Here is a 14,965-nt window from a genome sequence, read left to right as displayed (position 1 = left end):
TGCAAGGGACATAGTTTGAACCCTGGTCTGAGAAGATTCCACATGCCACAGAGCAACTAAGCCCCTGTGCCACAACTACTGAGCCTGCATTCTAGAGCCCGGGAGCCACAACTACTGAGCCTGTGTGCAGCAACTACTGAAGTCCGAGCGCCCTAGAGCCTGTGCTCTGCAATGGGAGAAGGCACTGCAATGAGAAACCCGCACACCTCAGTGAAAAATAGCCCCCACTCACTGCAACTAGAGAAAGCCCACATGCAGCAAGGAAGACCCACTACAGACCAAAAAATTAAATAAATAATAAAATTTAAAAAAAAGAAAAGCCACACAGCTTGGCCCTGGCATGCATGTTCGCCATCTGGATGCTCTGTCTTGGCACCCACTCATTCTGCTGCAACAAGCCTAAGTCTCATGCGGAGGCCAAGTGTAGATGCTCCAGGTGACAACCTCAATTAAGTCCAGGTCAGGTACCAGATGTGTAAGTAAAAAGTCTCCAGCCCCTCACCAATTGAGTCATCCTTAGCTATTCAAGTCTTCCCACCTGAAGCCCCAGACACTGTAGAGCAGAGGCAAGCGATCTCTACAGTCTCACTGGATTCCTGACCCACAGAATCTGGGAGCATAATAAGATTTTTATTTTATACCACTAAGTTTACAAGGGTTTGTTCTGCAGCAATAGAAAACCAGGCCACAGATCCAACAGTATCCAGTGGGGCTATGGACAAAATGCTTATGTTCCCCCCAGAATTCATATGTTAAATCCTAACCCCCAATGTAATTGAATGAAGAGGTGGACACTTTGGGAGGTGATTAGATGATGAGGGTAGTGCTTTTATAAAAGAAACCCCAGGGTTTTCCCTGGTGGTCCAGTGGTTACGACTCTGTGCTTCCACTGCAGGGGGGATGGGTTCAACCCCCAGTTGGAGAATTAAGATGTCTTAACCCTAACCAAGACCCTGCATGTCTTATGATGCGGCAAAAAAAAAAAAAAGATAAGACCACAGAGAGCTCCCTTGCCCCTTCCACCATGTAAAGACACAGGGAGACCACAGCCATCTATGCACCAGGAAGAGAGTTCTCACCATACACTGGATCTGCCACAATCTTGATCTTGGACTTCCCAGCCTCCAGAACTCTGAGACTTAAATCTATATTGTTTATAAGCCACCCAGTCTATGATACTGTTATAGCAGCCCAAACTGACTAAGACATAGGGAAAACCTAATGTTACCAGCCTAAAATTAATTAACAAAACAAATTCTTTATAAACAGCTAAAGCAGAACAGTGAAAGCCAAGTCTCAATTTAATGTTTTAAATTTCTCCTACCTTTCCCTTTTGTCAGTATATAGCTTCATCATGTGTGGCTAATGCACATTACATGTCAGACACTTTACTAAAGCACCAAACACACTTAAACCTTTCATTTAATTCACAAGAACCCTACTTCATTTCCATGTACAGATGACAAATCTGAGGCTCAAAACAGTTACTCAGTTACTACATGGCAGAAATTTACATGCCAAACTTTGGCCCCAAAACAATGTACTCTGCCCACTATCCTCTAAGAGAGTTAGTGAAAGTGAAGTCGCTCAGTTGTGTCTGACTCTTTGCAACCCCATGGGCTGTAGCCTGCCAGGCTCCTCCATCCATGGGATCTGGAGTGGGTTGCCATTTCCTTCTCTAAGTGATCTTCCCAACCCAGGGATCGAACCCAGGTCTCCCAAACTGTAGGCAGATGCTTTTACTATCTGAGCCACCAGGGAAGTCCCCTGAGAGTTGGCTGCCCATAGATGGCAGCCCACCAGGCTCCCCCATCCCTGGGATTCTAAAGGCAAGAACACTGGACTGGGTTGCCATTTCCTTCTCCAATGCATGAAAGTGAAAAGTGAAAATGAAGTCGCTCATTCGTGTCTGACTTTTAGCAACCCCATGGACTGCAGCCCACCAAGCTCCTCCATCCATGGAATTTTCCAGACAAGAGTACTGAAGTGGGGTGCCATTGCCTTCTCTGAGCTATTCTTCTACTTTGATTTTTAAGAGGGCATATGCTAATTTATGGGGCCTCCCTGGTGGCTCAGAGCATAAAGAATTTGCCTGCAGTGCAGGAGACGGGGGTTTGATCCCTGGGTTGGGAAGATCCCCTGGAGAAGGGAATGGCTACCCACTCCAGTATTCTTGCCTGGAGAATTCCACATACAGAGGAGCCTGGCAGGCTACAAGTCCATGGGGTCCCAAACAGTTGGTATGGCTGAGTGACTAACACTTTGACTTTCACATGCTGACTTATAACTGACATTTTGTGAGCAGTATAGTGGTGGAGGAGATATAAGAAAATAGAATAATAAGCATTTCTACTTTAGCGGGACATTGGTTGTTTTTTTATAAACTGGGAAAGGGGGATCTGAATCAAACACTGAAACCAATGCCTGGGACAGAAACTATCAAAAGGTTTCTCTAAAGATTCACTCTTATATTCTCAGCTTTGATTTCTTTATATCAACAATTATATGAACCTGCAATTAGCAAGTGTTCACTCTGCACCAGCATTAGGTTAAATGCTTTAAGTTTCTCTTCATTTAACCTTAATAGCACCATTATGATGTCATCATTATTATTATCTGTATTTTATACATGAGGGAACATCCGTGAGTAGCTGACCCAGAGTGAACTTAGGGGAAGCTGTGCAACTCCACTTGGACTAAGGTCCATCTGATTCCAAAGTCCACGGCTCTTAGCCCTGTCTGTCCTCTTTCCACTTGGCATATGCCCTCTTCAGGGCAGCCAGGCATCTATTTTACATTTTTCGCAGGTTTGGCTTTTTATCCACATTATGAGCACCACTCTCAAAGGCAGAAATCAGAAACTCACTTTCTTGGCCCTCTCTTGCAGCTAGGCTTGCCGACGTGTGACATAGGCTTTGCTGATCAGATACACCCATATGTAAATTCAACTTGCAGAACAATAGGAGGCAACAGGTAGTGTACAGGATTATTCTGGGAGAGGGGGAGGTGGCCAGCGTGAAGGCTGCAGATGTCCCAGTGCGGCTGCTCCAGCAGGGTCTTCAGTGGCTGATGCTGTGAAGCAGTCTTCCGTGTAGTCTTTTGTTTCTGGCTGTGAGGCTACCACTGGTGGCTTAGAGGGTAAAGCGTCCACCTGCAATTTGGGAGACCTGGGTTCAATCCCTGAGTCAGGAAGATCCCCTGGAAAAGAAAATGGCAACCCACTCCAGTACTCTTGCCTGGAAAATCCCATGGATGGAGGAGCCTGGGAGGCTGCAGTCCATGGGGCCGCAAAGAGTCGGACACGACTGAGCGACTTCACTTTGACTTTGACCTTTGTGAGGCTACCAAGTCTAACTCTGACCCCCTCAGAGTTTCTCTGAGCTATCAATCAGACTTTAATAAGTTATGTTCCTATTGAAACTGGCTAGAGTAAGTTCAGTTACACGGGACTAAAAACCCAACTTGGCACAATTCCTTCAGAACTTCAGAACAAATATTTCAAAAGGAACTGCCATACCTGTTTGTTTGGTTTTTCACAAGCTCCAATCAATTTTATCATTAATGATTTATTTTAAATGCACACAGATTTTTTTCTAAGTGGATGAGTCTTCAAATAATTCATCAAAAGCAGCAGGACTGGCTACCCTCCTCAGCTATGTAGAGAGGTCTACTGACTTTTTCACCAACTGAGAACCATTTCTTTCAAAAGTAGAAATTCCCCCCAAAACTTCAAATGTCCTACTTTCCCCTTTGGAAGTATTTTCTTTCCTGACTTTTTTGCTATTAATATTAATGTGATATACCTGATTCCAGCTGTGAATTTAATCAAACTCTTACTCCATTGTCTTAACTTTATTTCTAAAGCCAAACTCTGAAACTTTTGCTGATTCTGGTCAGATATTTCATTCTTATAAAATATAATCCTTATCTTCTACCCCTGTTTTACTGATGGATTGATCACTGCACCTTAAATGATGTTACATAATTTTGAGACATTCAAAACACTTTTAATCTGATTTGCCTACTCACTGTCAACTAATCAAGTCTTCAATGGTGTATGTGGTGTGCTTATATCAGAAACATGGCCAACAATGTTGATTGTCTACTTGACAGCCCTCTTTCCTTATTACTTGCAAAACAACTGTATCAGAGTTTGGGCAAGAAAACAGAAGCAACTCTAAGGTACACAAATAGAAACATTTTAATAGAGAGAATCAGAGGTTTATACAACCAGAGTTTTGGGTGTGAAGATCAGGGGAGAAGCCCCTGGAAGCAGTGCTTCACAGGACTCCATCTGCAAGCCATGGCTTTAATCCCAACTGGTGAAGGACCTGAGGGCCACCTCTAAGAGCTGAGAGCAGTCCCCAGTGACAGCCAGCAAGCCAATGGGGATTTTAGTTCTACAGCTGCAAGGAAATGAATTCTGCTAACAATCTGATGCTGGGAGGGATTGGGGGCAGGAGGAAAAGGGGATGACGGAGGATGAGATGGATGGATGGCATCACCGACTCGATGGACATGAGTTTGAATGAACTCTGAGTGTTGGTGATGGACAGGGAGGCCTGGCGTGCTGCGATTCACGGGGTCACAAAGAGTCGGACACAACTGAGCGACTAAACTGAACTGAACTGAACAATCTGAGGGTGTGTGGAAACAGAGCTTTCCCCAACCAAGCCTCCAGATAAGGATACAATCAATCCACACCTCGATTTCAGCCTTACCATATCCGAGCAGAGGAGCCAGCTAAAACATGTTAAATTCCTTGCCTGTGGAAACCACGAGATGATAAATGTGTGCTGTTTCAGGCTGTTACATTTATGGGAATTTGTTACATGGCAGTAGAAGATGAACACACCAACCATGGCCTGAAGTTTGGATGAGCTGAGGAGATTCCCTTCACCTTACAGAAGGGGTCAGTTTTGATATCCTCCAGAGCAGGGGTCCCCAACCCCCCAGCCATGGACTGCTACCAGCCGGTGGCCTGTTAGGAACCAGGCTGCAGGGTGGGCTAAGTATCATCTGTATTTACAGCCGCTCCCCATCACTAGCATTACCACCTGAGCTCCACCTCCTGTCAGATCAATGGCTCCCACTGATCCTTTATTATGATGAGTTGTATAATTATTTCATTACATATTACACTGTATTAACAACAGAAATAAAGTGCACAATAAATGTAATGTGTTTAAATCATCATGAAACCATACCCACCCCTCCTACAAAACTGGTCATGAGACCCAAAAAAGGTTGGGGACCATTGCTCTAGAGAGCAGGAGAGGGGCCATACAGGTAGGAAAGTATGAGAAGATGCCCACCACCTGACTATGTTCCTGCAGACGTCTGTTACCTAAACTACTTACAACTCCACCAGATGGTCCAACTGTGGCATATCCTGTGGTTCCCAGAACTCACTCTTGACCTGACCCCTCACTTTCCAGGAGCACTTGGGTTCTCTCAGTTGCTGAAACCAAACTTGACCTGGGGATCTGTTCAGTTTATCTTCTGAGACCCTGCCACAATGACTGCACTTGCCACTCAGCTGTCAAAAATCTAAACAATATATTACCTAACGATACATACAGGTGGTAAACATATAAAGCAAATCAAGGGGAAATTACCCCCAAAAAATCAGACTAATGGTTATCTGCTGAGGAGGAGGATGGACAATATGATTAAAGAAGAACACACACAGGGAATTTCAAGTCACTGCAATGTTTCATTTCTTAACTCAGGTAATGCAAGTATCATTTTGTCATTATTCTTTAAACTCTGCATATATGTTTTATATAACCTTCTGTGTATATTATACTTGCTACATAAGTGCTTAACAAAAGTAGCATTATTATAAAATGAACAGGTGTAAAGACATGAAGTTAAAGATTAAATTTTCATCCTGACTGCTTTAAGTGCCTTTTCCTAAAATTTACTAAAATGTTAGAAGTATTGGTTGTGGGAAATTGTTGTGGTTGTTCAGTCACTCACCCGTGTCTGACTCATTGCAACCCCATGGACTGCAGCACACCAGGCTTCCCTGTCCTCCGCTATCTCCCGGAGTTTACTCAAACTCATGTCCATTGAATCAGTGATGCCATCCAATCATCTCATCCTCTATCATCCCCTTCCGCTCCCGCCCTCAATCTTTCCCAGCATCAGGGTCTTTTCCAACGAGTCGGCTCTTTGCATCAGGTGGCCAAAGTACTGGCAGGTTCAGCATGAGTCTTTCCAGTGAAGATTCAGGGTTGATTTCCTTTAGGATTGAATGGTTTGATCTCTTTCTGTCGAAGGGACTTTCAAGGGTCTTCTCCAGCACCACAGCTCAAAAGCATCAATTCCTTTAGGAAATGGAAACCCTAAAATCCAGGAACACTTCAGAGTTTCCATTTTGAGAAAAAGGTAGAATATTCAATAAACAGGATTAGATTGGATTCATACCTGTGATGTTATGATTTGTACATTTCTCATATTTATATATATACTCATATATTTATATATATAAATATATATATACTCATATATATTTATACATTTCTCATACATGATTTATACTTTTCTCAAGTATACTTCCCAAATACATTTGGTCTTCATCCACAATTCCTGGCTCACAGCTTCCCAAACCCTTGGAATTTTCTGAGCAGTAAGAGCACTGGGATATTTGATCTCTTGTCCTCAGTTCTCGAAAAGGGGTCAGGGAAGGTGGTTTCTGGATTCCATCCAAGAATGGGGGCCGGTTGTCAGGAGATCCAACCATGTGATTAAAGGGTTGGAGCTTTCAGTCCCACCCCTCAACCTCCAGGGAAGAGCTACTGGCTGGAGACTGAATCAATCAACAATGGTCAATGATCTAATCAGTAGTGTCTATGTAATGAAGCCTCCATAAAAACACAGAAAGCCAGGGTTCAAAGAACTTCAGGGTTGATGAACAGGTGGAGATTATGGAGAAAGGCACCCCTGGAGAGGGCATAGAAGCTACAGGCCCTTTCCCCATACCTAGCTCTACGGATCTCTTCATCTGGCTGTTGATTTGTATCATTTAATATTCCTTATGCTGCTGCTGCTGCTAAGTCACTCAGTCATGTCCGACTCTGTGTGACCCCATGGACTGCAGCCTACCAGGCTCCTCCATCCATGGGATTTTCCAGGCAAGAGTACTGGAGTGGGGTGCCACTGCCTTCTCCAATATTCCTCATACTAAACTGGTAATCTAGTAAGTAAATGGATTTTCCTGAGTTCTGTGAGCCACTCTAGCAAATTAATTAAACCTGAGGAGGGAGTCACAGGAACGTCCAATTTATATAGGTTGGTCAGAAGCACAGGTAACAACTTGGGCTTGCACCTTATGGGCCTGAGCCCTTTACCCGTGGAATCTGGTTCCATCTGCAGGTAGATAGTGTCAGAATCGAGTTGAATTCTCAGACACCCAGCTGGCATCCAAGTATTGCTTGTTGATGTGGGGAAGTCTCTACACACACACATACACACACACACACGCACACGCACACTGAAATTGGATCTGGGAACTCTTTTGGAATACCTCAAATCTCACATCAAAATAAACTCCAGGTGGATCAAGATTTACATATTAAAAAAAATGAAAACCTTAAAGTACAAGATGAAAATACAGGAGCATTATTTTCCAATCTGGAAGTAGGGAAAGCCTTGATGAACATGATGTAAAACACAGAAGCTATAAAAGACAAGCTAAGTCTAAAATACATTTTTTCAATTCTGCCCAAGAAAACAAAAAGCACCAAAAACAAACTCAAAAGACATGAAAAACTGGGGACAACTATTTGCCTTCCTACAAATCGATAAGAAAAAAGACCACTGACGCAATTGAAAATGGGCAAAGGATACGAACAGACACTTCCCAGGAAAGAAATTCCAAGTGGCTTTTAAATATATGAAAATAAACTCAACCTTCTCCATAATAAGGGAAATACAAATTAAAACTACCAGATTGGCAGATACAGATTTTGATACCACCATGAGGATGGAGGTTAGAGAAACAGATGCTCTCACATATTGCTGGTGGGAGTGTAAACTGGCTCAGTCCCTGTAGAGAACAATTTAACAATATCTATCAAAATCTAAAATGCATGTTTTGGCAGGCACCATGAGTTTACACCCCAAAATCATTCCTCCATGTTCCCTGCTAACAGAGCCCAGGTGCTCAGGTGGCAATGGGCCAAGCTCCAAGCACTAAGTTTATTTGTTGATTCATTCATAATTATTAAGCACTTACTCTGTGTTAGGCACTGTTCTGGGGATACAATATTGAATGAAGTCGACCAAACTTCAGCCTTCATGATAACCCTGCACCTACTGACTGAAATTCTGGAGAAGAATGGCAGCGGTGGCATTTTGATGTATATTTCAAGTAATAAACAACCGTATAATTTTTCACCCAAATCAAGACATTTTTGAAAGCAAATGACACACTATTAATAAAATGCACTGGGACAAATGGGAACAAACAAGGAAAGTTCCAAGCAAACTGGGAAATATGGTCACTATTAGTAATCGTGAGATAATGAGGGTTCACCATCATCTCAGCCGCTGTTCTAAACTGACTCCACCAGGAAACTCTGTAAGAAAAGTAGGATCCAAACTAGTTCTGGAGAAAGTATGAATGAAAAGACACTCAACCTCTTTAATTATGAGGAAAACTGGAATTAAGTCAGTAAAGAGATGCCTTGAAAGAACTTGAAATAAAGGATGTAGTCACAAGGCTTCCAAAACATATGCACCTTTGTGTGATTTGAAGTTTCAATGCAGTATGTAATTTTCCAAGCATAAATCTCCAGACATAAAACAGATTAAATAAAACATACTGCTAAATTAAGGAAAAGCAGTAATAAACTAACAGATTTCAGTTAGTAAAAACAGCTCAGAACACTAGAATACTAAAAACCAATATCGTATATGTATGGCTGAGTCCCTTTGTGGTCCACCTTTTCTTATATCACATTTTTAATCAGCTACACTCAAATACAAAATTTAAAGTTTAAAAAAAAAATCAATACTGTAATCACTAACCATTTTTCCCAGATAGTTTTCCAGAATGTAACCCAACAGGGATGAGAAACACTGGGAAACAATGGCGAGTGCTTCTGGAGAGGCTTTCTCAAGGGAAAACTTCAAAGGGGGAGTTTGCTGGAGTTGCCTCTCCTCAGGCTCCAACCCTGAAAGTGGCCATAATGCCCAGAGCTGCAACCATGAGGTGATGATCATGAAAATGTTACATTAAAAGCTGACCAAGGCCACCTGCCTTGGCCAGGCTCGGTAATAACCTCTTGCTTGAGTTGTCTCACAATGGTAGGTCCCAATAAGAAATAGGGTGCTGCTGCTGAAAACTAATGGGGAGAATTCAGGAGGACCAAAAGCAGGGAGGAGACGCCAGCCCATAATATGTCTTGAAGCAAAACTAACCTGGAAGAATTCAGGAAGGACCAAAACGAGGGAGGACTCAGGTTCAACCTCTGAGTCAGGAAGATCCTCTGGAGTAGGAACTGGCAACCTGCTCTCCATATTCTCGCCTGGAAAATTCCCATGGACAGAGGAGCCTGGTGGGCTACAGTACATGGTGTCACAGAGAGTCAGAAATGACTGAGCGACTAAGCACACACATAGAAACTTATTGATCCTTACACACTTAAAAATATTGTCTATATTGGTTGGTTGGTTGATTTTTGGTGGCTTTTTTATGGTTGGTCGCTTTTTAGTGGAAATATACTTTGAAAAAAACATGTAATTTGAAGAAAATGCCATACAAAGAACTAAATTATAGACAAAAGGACCTTCAATATCAACTTTCACATTACACTGACAAAGCTTAAAGTGGCAGAAATCATTATCAGCAGTCAAGCCCAGGTATTCAGACCCCTTTCATTGAATTTATTTGCACTCAATTCAAAGTACTGATTTATGTTTTAATTGTAGACAAAATGTGACTTTCTTAATGTGGGAGACCAGTATTCGATCCCTGGGTTGGGAAGATCCCCTGGAGAAGGGAATGGCTACCCACTCCAGCATTCTTGCCTGGAGAATCCCGTGGACAGAGAAGCCTGGTGGGCTACAGTCCATGGGGTCGCAAAAAGTCGGACACGACTGAGCATCTAACACAACAAAATGGGACTTTCTTCGTTTTAGACCCCAAACACCTGTGCGGAATGCTTTGAGAATGTACGTTATCGGTTTTTTTTAAATACCAGATGCCGACTTTGTTTTTCAAAAATCACTTTCCACACCTATGGTTTCAAAGAGTAAGCCTGCCAAGCTTGTTGGCCTGCGAGTCCTTCCTCTAAGATCCCACACATCTCGTCTGCCGCACCGTCTCTGGGGAGAGCGCCGCGTGAAATGGCCGTGATCTTCCCAGGTTACTGTCTGGCTATACCTCACTGGGACACCAGAGGGCGCGCGGAGGGCTGGCACTTGTTTTTCTTTAAATTCTGAATCAAAGACCGTGCAGAAAACAACAAAAGGCTAGGAACGCAGCGGCCAGGAGACAAAGGGACGAAGAAAAAAAGCCTCATGCCCTGTTTTACTGGCGTGGAAATCTGCTTCCTCATCCACCCACCTCCCTCAAGGAACTACATATAAACAACTAACGCTGCAAAATAATGAAATCTTGGACTGACGAGGACAATCAGAGAAGGGATTACTCACCCTAGTTCTAAGAAAGACTATCACCAGGTGTGTGTTTGAGCCTTCTCCTTTGCCTCATCTTAGTGACTACCGGCCCACTCCCCGCCCAAAATATTTCTTGTTTTTCTGCGTTCATGAATAATACACGCACATAGTAGAAAATTCAGGAAATACAGAAAAGAGAAAAAGAGATCAACAACATACTCTAACTTGGATACAATTACTTTGAACATTTTCACATATTCTTTTCCAAACTTTTTTCAATATTTGAAATGCATAGAAAAATAGTGCTCCATGTAATTTTGTGCTGGCTTTCTTCTCTTTTATTATATCATCAACTTCATTTCTATCAATAAATTCTGATAACATAACCTTACTAATCTCATGAGTGAATCACAGAAGAATAAGGAATGTAAGAAGGGCTACAGCTTTTTCTCCAAGATAGCACCTTGAATGTCAAACCCAAGTCGTGCATATGAGGCAAGAATTTTTCTGTTGCTTTGCATTTAGAAGAGGAAACAGGTAAAGACTAAAGCAAAGAAACAGAAACTATTTCATTCCACCCCAAATAATGAACTTGTCCTTACCAGTTGTCTGAGGATGAGTCCAAAGGGCCAGGGGAGAAAGTGGGTCACCAAGACCCATGGTCCTGCCGGTGGAGCCATTACATGCCTTAAGATCAGACAGATCAATCTGCACAGCTACTAACCAGCAGGTCAGCAGGTGCCCAGTGGACCCGGGGAAAAGTCGGAAACAGCAAGCTCAGTGACCTTGAGTCTTGGGGCCAGGGCTAGCAGGTGTCTTCCTCAGAGATGGGAAAGGAAGCAGAGACCCGTCTGGGCAGATAACCACCAGGGAGGTGATGAAGATCCAATGCCCTGGAACAACCACCCCCCGCTCCTTTTTACACCTAATCACTCAGTCCTCAGATTCCCTAGCAGTAGTACAGCAAGGGGAAAAAAGGGGGGTGGGAGCAGGGGGCAAGAGTGGTATTCTCAGTCCTGGAGCTCTCTGGACCTCTGTCTCCACGTCTGTAGAAGTGAAAGGGAAGAAAAGATCTAAGGTTCCTGCCAGTCCCTCAGAGTCTGTGACTTCTTACCATCCCCAACTGTGCACAAAAATGACAGATGAAGATGGTCCCTGCCTCCTGCAACCCAAAAGCAGCAGCCCTTCTCAGGTGCCACAAGTGGTAAAGAATCTGCCTGCGAATGCAGGAGATACAAGACACACAGGTTCAATCCCTTGTTTAAGAAGATCCCCTGGAGTAGGAAATGGCAACCCACTCCAGTGTTCTTGCCTGAAAAATTCCAAGGACAGTGGAGCCTGGAGGGCTACAGTCCATGAGGTTGCAAAAGAGTCAGACACGACTAAGCATGCATGTATATGTATATACGTATAAATCCCCAAACTCCTTCACAAGTTCTGTGCTTTAGCACTTAGTGTTTCTGCCTTGAAGAAGTGCTGGAAAATATTTCTCCTTTTCTTTCAAAGTTCACCATCCTTTGCACACCCAGCTAGGTTTTTTCCAGGTACCTGAGGCAGAGGTACTCCTTCCTCTGCTGTGATTCCGTACTATTTTGCACATACTTCCATCACTTTCTACCTGTGTAACCATAGCCTTCCTATATCTGTTTCCTTATCTGTAAAAGGGAAGAGTTATTGTACCAAACTCAAAGAATTATAATAGGATTAAATGGTTAACAGATGTAAAGCACTTAAAGCAGAGCCTACACTTATCAAGCCTTAAGAAGCATCGTTACAAACAAAGCTAGTGGAGGTGATGGAATTCCAATTGAGCTATTTCAAATCCTAAAAGATGATGCTGTGAAAGTGCTGCACTGATTATGCCAGCAAATTTAGAAAACTCAGCAGTGGCCACAGGACTGGAAAAGGTCAGTTTTCATTCCAATCCCAAAGAAAGGCAATGCCAAAGAATGCTCAAACTACTGCACAATTGCATTCATCTCACACGCTAGCAAAGTAATGCTCAAAATCCTCCAAGCCAGGCTTCAATAGTACGTGAACCGAGAACTTCCAGATGTTCAAGCTGGTTTTAGAAAAGGCAGAGGAACCAGAGATCAAATTGCCAACATCCGCTGGATCATCGAAAAAAGCAAGAGAGTTCCAGAAAAACATCTATTTCTGCTTTTTTGACTATGCCAAAGCCTTGGACTGTGTGTATCACAATAAACTGTGGAAAATTCTCAAAGAGATGGGAATACCAGACCACCTGACCTGCCTCTTGAGAAATCTGTATGCAGGTTAGGAAGCAACAGTTAGAACTAGACATGGAACAACAGACTGGTTCCAAATAGGAAAAGGAGTACATCAAGGCTGTATATTGTCACCCTGCTTATTTAACTTATATGCAAAGTACATCATGAGAAATGCTGGGCTGGCTGAAGCACAAGCTGGAATCAAGATTGCTGGGAGAAATATCAATAACCTCAGATATGCAGATGACACCACCCTTATGGCAGAAAGTGAAGAAGAAGTAAAGAGCCTCTTGATGAAAGTGAAAGAGGAGAATGAAAAAGTTGGCTTAAAACTCAGTATTCAGAAAACTAAGATCATGGCATCCGGTCCCATCACTTCATGGCAAATAGATGGAGAAACAGTGGCAAACTTTATTTTTGGGGGCTCCTAAATCACTGCAGATGGTGACTGCAGCCATGAAATAAAAAGATGCTTACTCCTTGGAAGGAAAGTTATGACCAACCTAGACAGCATATTAAAAGCAGAGATATTACTTTGCCAACAAAGGTCGTCTAGTCAAGGCTATCATTTTTCCAGTGGTCATGTATGAATGTGACCGTTGGACTATAAAGAAAGCTGAGTGCCGAAGAATTGATGCTTTTGAACTGTGGTGTTGGAGAAACTCTTGAGAGTCCCTTGGACTGCAAGGAGACCCAACCAGTCCATCCTAAAGGAAATCAGTCCTGAATGTTCATTGGAAGGACTGATGCTGAAGCTGAAACTCCAGTACTCTGCCCACCTGATGCAAAGAGCTCACTCATTTGAAAAGACCCTGATGCTGGGAAAGATTGAAGGTGAAGAGAAGAAGGGGAGGACAGAGGATGAGATGGTTGGATGGCATCACCGACTCAATGGACATGAGTTTGAGTAAACTCCGAGAGTTGGTGATGGACAGGGAGGCTTGGCGTGCTGCAGTCCATGGGGTCGCAGAGTTGGACACGACTGAGTGACTGAGTGACTGAACTGAACACTTACCAGGTTCTCAATGAGCCTTGCCTATGCCTCCACCAGAGCACTTAACAAACTGTATTATAACTGTATCAGTCAAAGGGTCTACCTCCCACATGATCTTAGTTCCTCAAGGTAGGATATGAGTCTTATCCATATGGTTGTCCCCAATGCCTAGCTCCATGCCTGGCACAAAGAATAAAGCAATAAGGGTTGGTTGTGCCTTTTAATATATATTTTTACTTATTTCCCTGCATCTTAGTTGCAGCATGCAAACTCATGTTGAGACCTATGGGATCTTAGTTCCCCAACCAGGGATCTAAGGGTCACCATCCCCATGGGTGTGTTTTTAATGAGAAGGAAAAGGCTGATTGAACTACAGGGGCCACACTTTTGTCTCTCAGTTTTAACTTTGGATTATTGGTTAAATAAATCAGGCCAGGAAAAAGTGAAGTATGCTTTTTTTTCCCCTTAATAATCTAAACATGTACCCATCTAGGTCTGTCTTCCAGACCCAAACCATAAACATTTAACTTTGAATTTTAATGTTTAGGGAGGGTTAATTCTCATATTTGCATGGGAATCTCAGTGATTTAATGTATAAAAATAATGTTTCTGTGAATGAATGATTATAGAATCCAGAAGCTACTCAGAAGCAATTTAGACTCTTCTTTAATTGTGGGAAGGAGGGTAGGGAAGAAGGAAGGTTGAGCAGTGAGTTAGCCCAAGTTCTTATTTACATTACGCCCAAAAGTTGGGTTGAGAAAGTGAGCATAATAGAGAAAAAAGGGAAGAGACATGATAAACCAGGTCATGCATGCTATGAAACAAAAAAGTTATTAAAGAGAATAAAAATACAAGACACTGACACCCATATATATCACACATATATGTTGCTATTTCCCAAGACATATTTCAGATATGATATATCTGATAAAAAGACTAGTAGTCAAAATGTACAAAAAACTTTCAACAATTCTATAATAAAACAACCCAATTCTCAAATGGCCAAAGACTTGGATACACAAATAAATCCATGAAAATATGCTCAGCACCATTAATTATGAGGGAAAGGCACATTAAAACTATAGTGAACAGAGGGTCAGGGAGGGTTGCA

Source organism: Bos indicus x Bos taurus, chromosome 5 (genome assembly GCF_003369695.1).
Source record: "Bos indicus x Bos taurus breed Angus x Brahman F1 hybrid chromosome 5, Bos_hybrid_MaternalHap_v2.0, whole genome shotgun sequence".
Classification (NCBI taxonomy): Eukaryota; Metazoa; Chordata; class Mammalia; order Artiodactyla; family Bovidae; genus Bos; species Bos indicus x Bos taurus.
This window is presented reverse-complemented; position numbering follows the sequence as displayed.